Raw genomic sequence first — 16,334 nt, forward strand, 5'->3', positions numbered from 1 at the left:
CTCACCAGCGACATCGCAGGGGTCGGGGGTCACTACTTACCTGTCAGACGCGGCGATCCTGACGTCCTCCCGCCCGCGTCCACGTGTCGCTCGTCGGCGCCACAGGAAGCTGACGACGAGAAATGGTCCAGGACGTTCTCGCGCGACCAGCGATGAGCAGCGGGGGAGCTGGTCGGAGGTAAGTATCAGAGATAGCGATATCGCTAGCAATATCGCTGCTATGTCACAAAATCGGTGACGTTACAGCGATATTGCTAGCGATATCACTATGTGTAACGGGCCCCTTAGAGCTGTGACATGTGGAATTGTTGATATTGCAAGAGATATTGAAAGATTTCCAGGAATTTTTAATTTTTTTCAATGTGTTATTAAACGCTGAAATCCAACCAACATGGCATCTCAGTAGCCTCATACATGCTTGTTTTTTTTTGGAATTTTAATTGAGAATTTTACTACATATGACAGTGCTTCTACAATATATTTCAGCTTTGTAGCCTTTCTGCACGGACGTCAAATTCTTGCAGCGAAAAACTCTAGTCATAAAATCCATATTGACCTCTAAAGGGATCAATGAATGAACTTGTTTGGTTTCTGCAGCAGCAGAGGGCAGAGCGCTTCAGCTACTTGACAGTAATAGATATCACCACAAACCACACAATTACTTTATTTAAATAAAGGCATGGATATGTCAGAAAATGACTTTTCCATACAAGAGATAGCTGTGTTACTTTGTACTGCCCTGCAAATACATTTCATGTATGTGTTTACTACAAGTTTTATATAGTGCCCATAGAAAGGCATTTGTATATTCACTGAAGATAAAATGAAGATTAACATTCATGCATGGATTATAGAAGTGTTCATACAGCAAAACAACCAAAAAATCTCATAAATATCCTGTACATACAGTATTGCATAGCTTTATATAGGACTGGCCAATACTGGACTTCGTAAAGTACATATTAATACATATTGAGCTACAGTATGTTGCTCTATCAACACTAAAAGCTTTCATATGTGTCTTCACAATAGTCATAGACATATCAATAACACAACCGATAATAACCAGTGAGACAGGTAATTGGTACGTCAAGAATACAAAATCGCCAGCTTACAATAATGGAAGTCTTCATCAAATACTCCCTAGATTCGCCGAAAAATTGACAAAATTTTTCCTGGACTTAAAGCGGTTTTCCCACAAAGTAATTTTGAATCACTACATCTTGGAATAATCGTATGTTCTACAATTGGATATGTCTAAAAATAATGTTCCTGAGATAATTTTATAAATGTGCCCCTGCTGTGTACTGTGTAATGACTGTGTCTGACCATACAGGAACATGGTCTGATCATATCAAAGCTCCTGGACAGCAGGGTTGTGGAGTCGGTAAGAAAAATCTCCAACTCCTCAATTCCCTGACTCCTGAGCCTACATCCCTGCCTCACTACGGAGCATGTACATAAAGTGCAGAACAGATTCATCTCAGCTAAAAGCCGAGATCCTTAGATCAGGAATAGAACAGACATTTCATAACTTTCCCAAATTCTTATGAAAACATTTACAGCATATCCTGCACTGACCTACTGTACTCTATTTATTATATATTTTAGGAATCGGTATATTTTATACCAACTCTGATTCTACTAAAATGGACCCCGGCTCCACAACTCCGACTCCACAGCCCAGTTTTCGTTTTGGCAATTGAGGTTTAGACGAGTTAAAATATCATAGTATGTAGAGAATATTCTTAGAAGATACCATATTATATGATACTGGATAAAAGAAAGCAACATTTCAAGTATAAAGCTGGAGTCAATTAACAGACACAGAAAGACTCACTACTACACCTTAAGATACATTGGCATTCTATAGTCTCCTACTTTAAAATAAATGAAATAAAGTAAAAAAAATCCTTCATTTTGGTCTTAATAAAATTCAAATAGATGAAATTAAAAAAAAAAAACCTTCTTGGAGATGGGTAGAAAGAGACATAACATATCTGGGTTTAAAATTTTCCAGAAAACTTAATTCCTTAATGCAAGATAATTTGACCAATTTAAAAAGATTATCAATAATAACTTGATCTTTTATGGTGAAGGGAGTTTGTCCTGGTGGGGGAGAACAATGATTGCTAAATCTATAATTTTACCCAAAATCCTATATATTTTTAGGTCCCTACCATTAATAATATCTACTTCATTTTTGACTTGCATCCAATCTCAAATAAATTTTTTTGTGTGGAGAAACAAAAAAGCGAGAATTACTACAAATGTGTTATACAGGAATAAATTACCTGGTGGAATTGGCCTCCCTAATGTAAACCGCATACTACTATGCCAATTTGATAAAACAAAGCTTGTACTGGTGGCCTCCAGAATATATACCTACCTGGTATGATCTTGAATTATCCTTTAATGGAGGTACCGTATTTTTCGCTTTATAAGACGCTACGGATTATAAGACGCACCCCAAATTTTGAGGAGAAAAATAGGAAAAAAACTTTATTTTTAATAAAATGGTGGTGCATCTTATAATCCATGCGTCTTATTGCTTTCCAGGGGTGGTGATGGAGGAGGCTGGAGTGGAACATTGCTGCTGGGATGAGGGGGTGTTTTGATGTGCAGCGTGCCGCTGCCGGTGTCTGTTACTGCCGCCGCCCTCTGTCCCCTGATGCTTGCCACCACGCCACGCTCTGTCCCCCGGTGCCTGCTTGCCACCACCGCCGCACTCTGTCCCCCAGTGCTTGCCACCACCGCCACGCTGTCCCCCGGTGCCTGCTTGCCACCACCGCCGCGCTCTCCCCCGGTTCTTACCGCCACCACCGCGCTCTGTCCCCCCGGTGTTTGCCGCCATCGCCGCGCTCTGTCCCGTTCTGAGGGTACTTGCCGCGGCACTCTGTGCCCTGATGCTGCCGCTGCGCTGTCCGCCACCGCCGCGCTCCTGTCCCCCGGTGGTTTCTTCCGCCCCACCGCCGCCGCCGCGCTCTGTCCCGTTCAGCGTGGGGGGGTCTCTGTCGCTCCATGCCTGCTTTCTTCCTGGAAAATGGCCGCCGCGCATGCGCAGACGGACATCTCGGCACTGAAATCTCGGGAGATCTTTAAATCTTCTCATTTTGAATCACCTCACATGCACAAAATTCAGTCCCAATACTCATCCCATTTTTCAGGCCTCCATTACAGCATGGAGGAAACTTTCAAAAACAAAAAGTGGTGTTCCCTGGTTTGATTCAACCAAAAAGCTTCCTCTTTCTCTCATTTTGTATATGAATAAATCCAATATGGGCTTAATTAGGGATTACCAAATTACAGGATATTTGTGATGGTACAACCTGTTATCCCTTTAGTCATATTAGATCCATCTTTAAAGCACCACCTTCAACTTTCTTGCAATATATCTTCCTGAAAGACTATGGCAATAATTTCATCCTCACAAAACCCTCCATAAATTTGGTTTGCAACCCAGGCCATAAAATATTTTGGAGCCTAAATTACATATACAAATGGCTTAATAATGATAGCAACATTTGCAAATCTCCCTATATGATTAAATAGGAATCTGATCTCAATTTGTATGTGGATCTGGAGGAATGGGAAAAAGCGTTAGCTCTAACTTATAAATCCTCAACTTCTATGTCCTTACAGGAATCATATAATAAACTCATTATGAGATTGTATTACACCCCTGCTAAATTAGCCCACATTAATCCAGATAATCCTTCCTCCTGTTGGAGAAACTGTGGCCAGCATGGATATTACACATATTCTGGTTATGCCCTAAGGTTAAACCTTTATGGGCTTCAGTCTCAACTCTTATCGGTCAGATTCTCAAAAAACAACAATTCATCCCAACCCCCCACTTGGCCCTCCTATCTTTAGATTGGGACCAAATCGATCCCATTTTGAGGCAAATAATTATACATGTTCTGCTGGTAATGGAGATTAGTACTGCATATTATTGGAAATCCTCGAACTTACCTACTATACAAGATGTGATTGATAAAACATCATTGCCTCAATCGTTTGAATATGTTATCTCTAGTAAATAATAGTTACAAAACATTCTCACAGAAATGGTTCCGTTGGTTGGAAATATTTCAATATAGGCTTGAGCATAGGACTTGAGAAGTGTATTAGTGTTATATACTATTGTTTTATGTTTAATATTGTAATTGTATTATTTGTACAATAATAATTTTATTGTATTCCTCTTTCCCCACTTTCCTCTTATCCTTCCCTCCCTTCCTCTCTTTCCTTTACTATCCTTGTGATAATTGTTACAAAATTAATAAACTATTTGGAAAAAGATACATTGGCGTGAACAGATTTTTGGCTCACATACTCTTGAGTGTGCAATGAACAGGATATGAACCCATGTCAGTTCTAGTTGTAGGTCCTATGTCCGTAATTTGCAGACATGACTGGACCACAAAATTAAGAGCTCATCCTAACTTAACCTAACGTAAAGCATGTTCACAAAACTTTCCTACTGAGAAATGCAATAGGCCATTTTCTGACTGAGGTTTTATTTGTCTACGTGGGTGCTGCATTGCAAACTTCAAACAACAACATAATACATTGTGGAAAAAAGTACAAAATGAGATATAAAACGTATAAGTATGTGGGTTTAAGGTGAATGTTTTTGTTGTTTATATTTTTTTAAACCTTTGCGTAAAGCCCCCATAACTTTGTTTGTATCCAATAGTGCTGGTACAATGTAGAAACCTAGGAATAATTTTCGACATTTAAAAAGTAAAGTCTGGGTTCTTAAGTTATGGTGACATTGAAGTGGATGACAGTCTTCTGGCCTATACACGGGTCATGGCTGATTTTTATCAATTACAAAAGTCAAAAACAAGAAAAAGCTTGGCACTAGCTTTCCTCGCATTCAGTATTATGGTCCAGTTGTCAGGTGTTGTCTTCAAATGGTTGGTCGCTTTTAGTTGCAAGGAGGTGATCAGTCACATAACCATTAGAAAAGTCCACAAAAAAGAGCTTCAGTGGCACTCACCAAATGCAATGAAGAAAAAAAAATCTTCTTTATTCCAAAATTATAAAAGCAAAGCTAATAGGCATAGGAAGTATCAGCAAAACATTTTACAGTCGACAACTGTTTTGTACCTGCTGGGGCTTTTTACAGGCCTGGATCTTTTTTCATTGATTTTATTATTTCCCTTGAATATTTAAAAAAAAATCCCTAAAAATTTACCAAAGCTATATAATAGAAAAAATCAGAAGTAAAAAAAAAAAATAATTAGAATTGCCGTAAATCAATTTATTTTGCATACAAAATAATAAGAATGTTAGCAGCAGGTAAGCAAAGCGGTGAGTGGTGAATGCATGATTCATTCCTCAAATGGTTTTCTTTGTGGGATTTCTATTCTAAAGCTATGAAATAAGAGCTCTGGAATAACCATAGATAAGACATCACAAGCAGACAGCTTAATCCACTATGTTGAAAATATTTCTTAAGCGCGATTTTTACTTTGGACTCGGTCCTTGATTAATTCTTTTAGTGGGTCAGTTCCTTCTATATGCATCAATTCCTCAGCGTTACAGTCAGCAGATGCCGGTGATGATGCTGAAAGAGTGACATATTCTGCATGTTCTTGCTTTAAGATGCTACATCAGTCTAGGAAAGTATAAGAAAGGAAAGCACAATGCGATTCATGCACTTGCTGATATTTTTACATGATTCCGTACACCCTGCGGATATGGTCAATCCTTAATGGGAACCTGTCACCTGTTTTGGCCGCTATAAGATGTGGCCACGCCTTTCAGGGCTTATCTACAGCACTCTATAATGCTGTAGATAAGCCCCCGGTTTGACCTGAATGTTTTATTATACACACCCGGGGGGACGGTCCAATGCGGTCCGGTCCATTGGGCGTCGCAGGTCCGGCTTCGGCGCCTCCCATCTTCTTATGACACCCCCCTCCTGCTTACTTCCTTGCTCCCGGCATCGCACTTCTGCGCAGGTGTACTTCTCTGCCCTGTTGAGGGCAGAGCAAAGTACTGCAGTGTGCAGGCGCTGGGAAAGGTCAGATGGTTTTGGAAGCCATATCATCTGCTAGTGTAGGTCCACTGTTTTTTATCAAGACTAAAGTTAGCGCAGCCATCTACCAGGAAATTTTAGAGCACTTCATGCTTCCCTCTGCCGACAAGCCTTTTGGAGATGGAAATTTCATTCTCCAGCAGGACTTGGCACCTGTCCACACTGCCAAAAGTACCAATTCCTGGTTTAAAAACAACAGGATCACTGTGCTCGATTGGCCAGCAAACTCGCCTGACCTTAACCCCATAGAGAATCTATGGGGTATTGTCAAGAAGAAGATGAGAGACACCAGACCCAACAATGCAGATGAGCTAAAGGCTGCTATCAAAGCAATCTCGGCTTTCATAACACCTCAGCAGTGCCACAGACTGATCGCCTCCATGCCATATTGATGCAGTAATTGATGCAAAAGGAGCCCCGACCAAGTATTGAGTGTATTTACTGAACATACATTTCCATAAGCCAACATTTCGGATTTTAAAATAATTTTTTCAAGCTGGTTTTATAAAGTAAAGTAATTTACTGAGATAATGACTTTTGGGTTTTCATTGGCTGGAAGCCATATTCATCAATATAAACAGAAACAAACACTTGAAATAGATCACTCTGTTTGTAATGACTCTATATAGTATATGAGTTTCACTTTTTGTATTGAACTGAAATAAATTAACTTTTTGATGATATTCTAATTTTGTGAGATGCACCTGTATGTGCCCTCTTTAAGCAATGAAAATAATTTTTTATATAGGCAATGCTAATACATAGTTCTAAACACACAGTAATGGTCCATGCACACAACTGTACTATGGATCTGTACAGACGTATATTACAGCAACCGTGGCCTGCAAGTGGTCCACACAGGGGCGATTTTCCTCATGGACCTAAGGCTTATGGACCAGGCCAGCACCATGTGGATGAGCACACAGAGCCAGTCATATTCGTAGCTTGCAGAAGTGACCGGACAAGTGTTTAGTTCTTGTCTGAACTTAACCTAACAAGGGGCATGGTCACAAACACTATGGAAAGGTGGAGTTCTTTTCTCCTCCTGTGATGTCACATCGACAGAACAGTTCTTACTCTCCCACTCTGTTCTGTCAACTGGGCGTTACTTACGGCGTCATGTTGATTTAGGACCAGTTCCCCGCTGCTGCCTTACAGCAGTGTGCCAGCTGTCAATCAACATGACTTCAGCAGTGGTGGCTGTCAAAAGATCAGAGAGGAAGCTAAGGAATTTCTCTGTCAAAAGTGATGTCACAAGAACCATGGGAATCGGAGCCAGGATTGGTCCGTGACTGCTCTGACCTGGGAGAGTTTGTCACAGGGCAAAACAGGCAGACAGTTAGCAACTAACAGCCAATAAGTGCTTAGCCCCATAGGAAAAAAAAGGAATTATGGATAACCCCTTTAAAATTGTAAAATCGAGGTATACGCACCTTCCGTGACCCTGGTACATGCAGTCCAGGCCACCGGTCTCCGGAAACAAAGTCAGCACAGTCCAGATGTCAACAGGACCTCTAAAACCTGTGATTTAGATCCAGCAATCAAGTACGTTATTTGAGAAACATATCTTGAAGCAGTCTTACAATCATAGGCTTCAAGATCTGGACAGTGCTGGCATCGCTTCCATGCCTGAATACACGGTGGTGATGGAAGTATAGCAGGCCTCAGGTTGTTGTATTAAAGAAGATCCATGTCTAAGAATAAAAATTTACAGCAACGGACAACTCCGTTAATTAAGAAGTCAATATACCATTCAACAATATTAGTACTAAACAGGTAAGCACACACGATGTTCACATCACTAACTGTACAGCTTGTTATGTGAATTTATCCTGCTTACGGTTACTATAGAAATCAGAATACCAAGAAGAATTACAGGCTTTATAACTAAAAGGTCATTAAGAGGTAGCTGCAGTCTTACAGAACATTATGCAATGCTAAGCCCAAATTTCTGAGGCTGCAAACAAATTATCATCTGAAAACACAGGCAAGTAAATGGTGAATATCATATTTATTGTGCCTGAATGTCAGTCTGCAAGGTGAACGGAGCTTGCATGGTTTGCTCTTTATTAGTCGGGCCTAATCAATTTTACTTGTTATTATTGTTGGGTATTTTATGGTGGCCTTTAAGACTTGGATGAAGACTGCTAAAAAAAAAATAACAAAATAGATGAACAGATATTAAACAGTCCACCGACCACAGTACATATGAATAACAACATGAAAAGGCAAAACTTACAGTCTATCCCTAAACCTTCAGCAACTTATTGTCTATATCCATATGGCAACACTTCCAGTCAATACCGGTCCTTGTTCAACATTATCATAGGGACTGGTTTAAGGCATGTACATAAAGTGCCAGCATTCATTTCAAAAGGTCTACACCAACATGCATGCTTACTTAGATCCACAGAATGAACAAGGCAGTGTCTTACAGACAAGTAGTATGACATACAGATGCTTTCTGCTTGTAAATAAACCATCAACAAATCAAGTATGAAAAATAAATCAAGGACATCTAGGGACTGGCATATAGATGCTCTCATGGAATCAAAATACCCCTTTTTTATTTGGCTGATACATGGCTTTCTATCTAGGTTGGCCATTTGTATGTTTTACTGATATATACATATACAGGGTGGGACATTTATATGAATACACCTGGGTGGGCCATTTATAAAGTTGGATCCAAAATGGCTGACTTCAAAATGGCCGCCATGGTCACCACCCATCTTGAAAAGTTTCCCCCCTCCCATATACTAATGTGCCACAAACAGGAAGTTGATATCGCCAACCATTCTCATTTTATTTAGGTGTCTCCATATAAATGGCCCACACTGTATAAATCATCAGGTATGCGAGTTTTGGTTGTAATATTGTTTTCTCGCTTGCTGTTTTATAAATATTATTCATTTAAAACAAGACAATCATAAAAAAGAATATGAAAGCATGGCACCAAGTAAGAACACGTAGAGATTGAATTATTTTTTAACATCTGTTTGCAGTAAAAATATCAGAATATAACCTGCATTGGAATAAGGTAAATTCTTTCAAGTCTTACACTACCACTGCAGAGCTCATATAGACTTCCTATTTGGACATGGGTAGAGAAAAGAAAAACAAATATTTCTATGTATAGAACGGACGGTTCAACTAAGTTCATCTCTCCAATAATTGCACAATGTTTTATTTCCGCTGACTCTCAACAGACCCAGTGACTTAATCTGGTGCACTCAATTGCTTTGAATATTAGGAAGTTATTTTAGGAAGCCAAAACCACATTCAGCCAGAGTATGTACATATACCCATATGTCTATGCTGATTATTCCATGTGTGCGCTATAGTATTAGAGACACTGACTAATTCCAGGAAAACAGTGCAAAATTAAAGCTAAGGTGGCAGATTCTTTCTCTCTTTGCTTCCACATGTAAAAGAACAATAAAAGCATAGATTAATATAAAGTATAAAGACAACCGCTAGTTTAAAGTACATATAATAAACCTGGAATAAGATGCCGTCATTTAAAAAAAAAAAAAAATTGTTTAGCCCAAATTTAATTAAAAAAAACAATCTAGTAAGTAAAAGTAAAAATTCTGAAAAAATATACCGTAGTCATGAGAAAAACTAAGCACACTAAACTTTTAACTCTATGGTTTAACATATCAGGACCTAATGAAAAAAACAAACATCTCTGTCTTTAAATAATTTCACAGTACCTAATTTCTAACAAAAAGACTATGCCAAAATTCAGAAACAATCTGTGAAAAAATTAAGTACACCCCATTAATCAATAGTTTGTAGAACCACCATTAGTATCAATAACTAGAAGAAATAATTTTCAGTATGACTATCAGTCAAAAAGAATTTTGGTTAACTCTTCTTTATGCCCCCATCACACGTTCTGATATTTCCGGTACTGAAAAAAACAGTACTGATGTTATCTGTGTCTGTGTGTTACATAAGTGTGGCATCCGTATGGTGTATCAGTGTGACACATACGGGCATCTATGAAAAGCAGCACAGTTAGCACTGTTCCCAGGTGCTGAATGCAGTTCTCATCATTTTTCGCCTGGTCTCCCTGTGATCAGCGAGACCAAGTAGCATTGATGAAACTTGTAGTCAGCACCACAATCTGTGTATCGCACATATAAACTAAATAATTAAATTTTTTAAAAAATGGCGAGGGTTCCCCTTTAATTTTCCTAACCAGCTGAGGCACAAGCCGGGAACCATCACATCGACCCAGTTCTTTTACAGAAATAGAAGTTCCGCAATGTTCCACGGGTCATGGGACTGCTGAGTCATCACTGGCCACCAGCCATGTGCGGGACATCGCCACCGCGGGAGCCGGGGTACCTCCATCACCAGGAGACACTATCAGCGACGGACAGGGGTGAGTTTGGTGAAATCAGCAAGCTTAACAATGCACACAACACAGAGGAAAGCGAAGTATCTGCCATCAGGGCGCTAGTTGACCACTTAAATCACCCGAGAGGTGAAACCGTCACCAGGAATATACCTCATTCAGCTAGTCTACACAAAGACGCCTTTTTCTGTGGGATTAGTCCGCTAGGTATACACATAGACCTAGAGACAAAAGAAAAAATTTGGAATAATGATTATGTTGACATATGGTCACTCTTATCAGCAGACCAACAGTCAGTGGATAAGGAAAGGAGGACTGGCGAATGGTCATATGACAGAAAAAGAGGTAAAATAGCGCATACAATGAACATCTGGTTGCAGTCCTTCGCAGTCCTAGGATGTATTATGTGGATCTCAAAAATGGTTTTGTCACAATCTACAAGAACCAATGGTGCAAAAGCAGCTGGCTGGACCTATGGACCTCAGCCACATGGGGCCGCAACCCTGTTTTGTTTGAGATATTTGCTATAGTACCATCAGTCAAACTTTGAGGTGACAAAATAAAAAAATACAAACATCAGATTCTTAATTAAGAAACCAGGAACCGCCAAATGCTTGCACAGTATGTCTTCATCATCGCCACCGGTTCTCGCACTGTTGCGCCGCCTTGTTCTATTATGCCTTAGACACAACATTTGGTGCCGAGCCAGAGTGACGTCTGCTGTGGATGATAAGATGATTAACTCTTTGTTGTCATCCGATTGGCAGGCCTTCAAAGTATTCCTTCCCAGTGCAGAACCAGTGGGCCTACTGTGTCCTCCCTCCCTCTGGGACACAGTGGCCAATCACTGATGCCCTTGATCCGCGCCTCAGTGACACCGGCTACCTGGCAGGTTTATGGTAAGGCATGGGAAGAGTGGTGCTCGCTAGTTAAAGGAAGGTCAGTCGATATGTGTGATCGGGCGAGATGCAATGTGGTGGTAGAACTCCTGAATCAGCTCAAGAGTAGAGGCACGTCGGGTACATTAGCACAACGTCATTTATCAGGAGTAGCCTTTTTCTTCCAGCTAATGGGATGGGCCGATGTAACTAAATATTTCTCCAGTCACCTTCCACGACAGTCACCTTGGAGGTTGTCTACCCGCCAGGAAACACAAAGAGGTTAAATAACTCTCCCCTTCCTGCTACCTCCAGTGTTTTTTCTGGACATACTAGCATGAATAGTTACCGCCAGTAGAGCAGGAATCGTCCGGTAAGATATTAGATAGGGAGGGAAATTAGTGCTGTCGTGGAAGGTTCTTAGAATTACCGGTAAGTCTAATTCTATTTTCTCCAGTCACCTTCCACGACAGTCACCTTGGAGTTATACCAACACTAATTTTTAGGGAATTGACATGTCAATTCTTTCTGCGGCTTCAAAACCGCAGGAAAACTGCGCGGAAAAATCCGCACCGTCTGCACTGCGGTTTTTCATTCCCATAGGGAATAATGGTACTGTAAACCGCAGCAAAACCTGCTGCGGACCCGCAGCGGCCGAATTCGCTGAGGAACCGCAGCAGAATCCGCAGCGTGTGCACACACCCTAAAGCCATCGACAAGTCAAGGAGAAAGATAAACGCAAAGATGGCAAAGTTTGTCAAAGAAACCTACGGCATCGTGGTTCACCACCATAATCTGGAACAAGAAATCTCACTCTTCCTGAGACCGGACGGAGTGCATCTTACAGATATCGGGCTAGATGTATTTTTTAACTAATTTGCAGGATGGGGTTGAACAGGCCTTAATGTTGTGTGGGGGTCGGAGTCCTGTGTAGGTCATACACGTGATCCTCTGTGGTGTAAAGGTACTGTCACACTTAGCGATGTAACAGCGATCCCGACCAGCGATATGATGCGGTCATGATCGCTGGTACATCGCTAAGTGGTCGCTAGTGAGCTGCCATACAGGCAGATCTCACCAGCAACATCGCAGGGGTCGGGGGTCACTACTTACCTGTCAGATGAGGCGATCCTGACGTCCTCCCACCCGCGTCCACGCTCGTCTCTCCACAGGAAGCCCCAGCAGGAAGCTGACGACGAGAAACGGTCCAGGACGTACTCGCGCGATCAGCGATAACCAGCGGGGGAGCGGTCGGAGGTAAGTATCAGACATAGCGATATCGCTATAACGTCACAAAAAACAGTTATAGCGATATTGCTAGCGATATCGCTTAGTGTGACAGACCCTTTAGTGTAGAGGGGGCAAGGTTCGTAACCTCTCATCTGCTGCCTTGCCCAGCGATCAGTGATGGGACTTCCAGCTATGAGACCGTTGCGAATTGTACTTGCTTCTCTCTGCTTATTAATAAACTGTGACCGACCTGTTCAACCCATCCATGTTTGTCGATGTTTTGTTTTGTTATTAGGGGATTGGTGGGACGCGGGAATGCACTGCTTACGACACACAGGTCTCTGCAGTCTTGCAGCCTTAGGGTACCGTTACACTTAGTGATGCACCAGCGATCCCGACAACGATATGGATCGCTGGTGCATCGCTAAGTGGTCGCTAGTGAGCTGCCACACAGGCAGATCTCACCAGCGACATCGCTGGAGTCGGGGGTCGCTACTTACCTGTCAGACGCGGCGATCCTGAAGTCCTCCGCCCGCGTCCACGCGTCGCTCGTCGGCGCCACTGGAAGCGCCCGACGAGAAATGATCCAGGACCTTCTCGCGCGACCAGCGATAATCAGCGGGGGAGCCGGTCGGAGGTAAGTATCACATGTAGCGATATCGCCAGCAATATCGCTGCTACGTCACAAAATCGGTGACTTTACAGCGATATTGCTAGCGATATCTCTATGTGTAACGGGGGCTTTAGGCAATAGGATTTTCACAGCTCCTGTAACCGAATAGGATTTAATACATACAAGTTAACTTGTGGGAAAACCAATTTCAATCACGAGAGACTGTCTCCCCTCTTTTTCTTACATGTTAAATATTTGTACTAAAGAGCATCCCACTCAAGGGAATGAGAAATGAAAATAGTGAATAAGCAATAAAACGTCTATGCTACACGGATAAATGGAAAAATAAAAATCTGCACTGCAGAAATATCTCAGCTCGGCAAGATTACTTTATGCAGAAAAGAGCAAAATTAACTTGAATATATTGGTTTAAAAAGATAAATGCCTATACACTTTTTTAGGATTCTGAAGAAATGAAAAGTAATGTTCTTTCAGGACACATTTTCTGACTTTATGTTTTGGGGGTAAAAAGCCTTACAGAAAAAAAGCGCTCTGTAAAATCAGATGAATGTAATAGTGTCATTTAAATGAAAACAAATAATTTATTATCTTTCGTCCTGGAAGTTGAATGAAGACAATTGTTGCATAAAGCTTATTGTTAACCTACTGCTAACTGTATTTTTCCCTATTTATAGTAAAAAAAAAATCTAAAATCTTGCCATTTTTACTAGAGTCAAACGCATTGGGTTTTTTCCCCAGAAACCACATGGACATAGAGTGAATCAGACTAACAGACTTCTATAAACGTATTTTCTGGGCATGCTCTGATCTGTGGCAATATTGTCACAAAGGTGAGCTGTGAGCATCATTAACATCACGTATTGTTACTGTTATATCTACAGTATATAGAGGCATTACCTGCCTTTATAATCTTGTCTGTGATTATAATGAGACTGCTGGTTGTCATATCACAGACAAAATGTGAGAGCTGAATGCCGTTGTTCCTGATAGTGGCTGCTACAGATGAAATGTAGCATTACATTCAGCCATACATTAATAGTTGTTTATTCTGGCTCTTAAGCTGACTGAACTTAAACAGCAGTGGCCCTAAGGATTGTTTACCACCAGCTGTCTCTCCTGACTCCCCCCCCATATACATAAAAGTTTGATTTGGCCAAGTGTTCATGTCTTCTCAATGTGGAGAAAGGAGAAGCCACAGCTTATCTCCTGAAAGACTAAAAGAGTTGGTGAGAAACTTCCTGGACACTAAGTCACTAGATGGTTGCCCAATCCTGTAAGGGTATGTTTCCACGGTCAGTAAACGCTGCGGATTGGACGCTGCGTACAGCCGCAGCGGCCAGATGTTACAGCATAGTGAAAGGCATTTTATGAAATCCCATCTCCACTTTGCGTGCAGTGATGCCTCTGGCTTCCCTTTGTAACCGGACATGCGGAGCATCTTTCTAGACCGAAGCAAGTCAATTTATCTTGCAGAGACACTCAGTCTCCGCGAGATAAAGTCACCCATACAATGTATAGGACGTCGTGATTTCGCATGGTTCAATGAACACATGCGGAATCACCGCGAGTACAAAAGCCAGCAGAGCTTTGGACGGAGCAGAGATGTGCTGCGTCCAAAGCACTGCCAATACTGACCGTGGAAACATACCCTTAAAGTTGGCCAACTTTCATATAATGTGTAAGAAGGCTTTAGTGGAGGGAAGCTGATCACTTTTATAACAGGAAACCCCTTTTATCTATATATATATATAATAGGCATCGTGATTACTCGCTAATCCCGCCCCCTGCACTGTAGCTCCGCCCCCACATTACCACACATAATCCCACCCCCACCCCATTACCACACACAATCCCGCCCCCACCACATTACCACACACAATGCGGCCCCCCCACCACATTACCACACACAATCCCGCCCCCACACTACATCACCACACACAATCCCGCCCCCCACCAGATCACCACACACAATCCCGCCCCCCCACCACATCACCACACATAATCCCACCCCCCACCACACACAATCCCGCCCTCCCACCACATCACCACACACAATCCCACCCCCCCACCACACATAATCCCGCCCCCCCACCACATCACCACACACAATCCCACCCCCCACATTACCACACATAATCCCGCCCCCCCACCTCATCACCACACATAATCCCCCCCACATCACCACACATAATCCCGCCCCCCCACCACATTACCACACATAATCCAGCCCCTCACCACATTACCACACATAATCATGCCCCCCCACCACATTACCACACATAATCCCGCCCCCTCACATTACCACACATAATCCCGCCTCCCCACATTACCACACGAGGCTCTGTCCCCCCACATTACCACATGAGGTTCCGTCCCCACACATTACCACATGAGGCTCCGTCCCCACACATTACCACATGAGGCTCCGTCCCCACACATTACCACACGAGGCTCCGTCCCCACACATTACCACACGAGGCTCCATCCCCACACATTACCACACGAGGCTCACTCCCCACACATTACCACATGATGCTCCGTCCCCACACATTACCACACGAGGCTCCGTCCCCACACATTAGCACACGAAGCTCTGTCCTCACACATTACCACATGAGGCTCCGTTTATTCAGATTTTTAATGATTATTATTGTTATTAACTTCATTTTAATTTAATTTACAACCTGCGTAAGCGCTATTGAATGTTGTCATTATTTACTTTAGTTTAATCACCAGCAGCGTTAATTAGATAGCAATGAGCGTGCCGAGCGTTAGCTGGAAACAGCTAGTAATGTTCATATTCCCTAACATATCCCAGGGAAAATAGCTGTTGAAATTATACACAATCTATTAAATTAAAGGTTCAATTAGATAATGTTAAATTGTATGAGGAAATGGCAGAGATCTCAGCACAGGGACATATTCAGACAAGATGGAAAATCTCAAACAAAAGAAATCTCTTTACTGATATGAAAGATACAGTGGGGAAAAAAAGTATTTAGTCAGCCACCAATTGTGCAAGTTCTCCCACTTAAAAAGATGAGAGGTCTGTAATTGACCTCATAGGTAGACCACAACAACTATGAGAGTCGAAATGAGAAAACAAATCAAGAAAATCACCTTGTCTAATTTGGCAAGATTTATTTTTCAAATTGTGGTGGAAAATAAGTATTT

The 16,334-nt window shown here is 41.9% G+C and overlaps 1 protein-coding gene across 2 annotated transcripts in view; it reads right to left on the reverse strand.

Moving 5' to 3' along the window:
* The window catches only part of NR3C2 (nuclear receptor subfamily 3 group C member 2), a 435,269-nt gene that overhangs the window by 54,047 nt on the left and 364,888 nt on the right, over positions 1-16,334 (reverse strand). The window lies entirely within an intron of this gene.

The sequence above is a fragment of the Dendrobates tinctorius genome, unplaced genomic scaffold, assembly GCF_039654945.1.
Source record: "Dendrobates tinctorius isolate UK_male_01 unplaced genomic scaffold, ASM3965494v1 ptg000008l, whole genome shotgun sequence".
In the NCBI taxonomy this organism is placed as follows: Eukaryota; Metazoa; Chordata; class Amphibia; order Anura; family Dendrobatidae; genus Dendrobates; species Dendrobates tinctorius.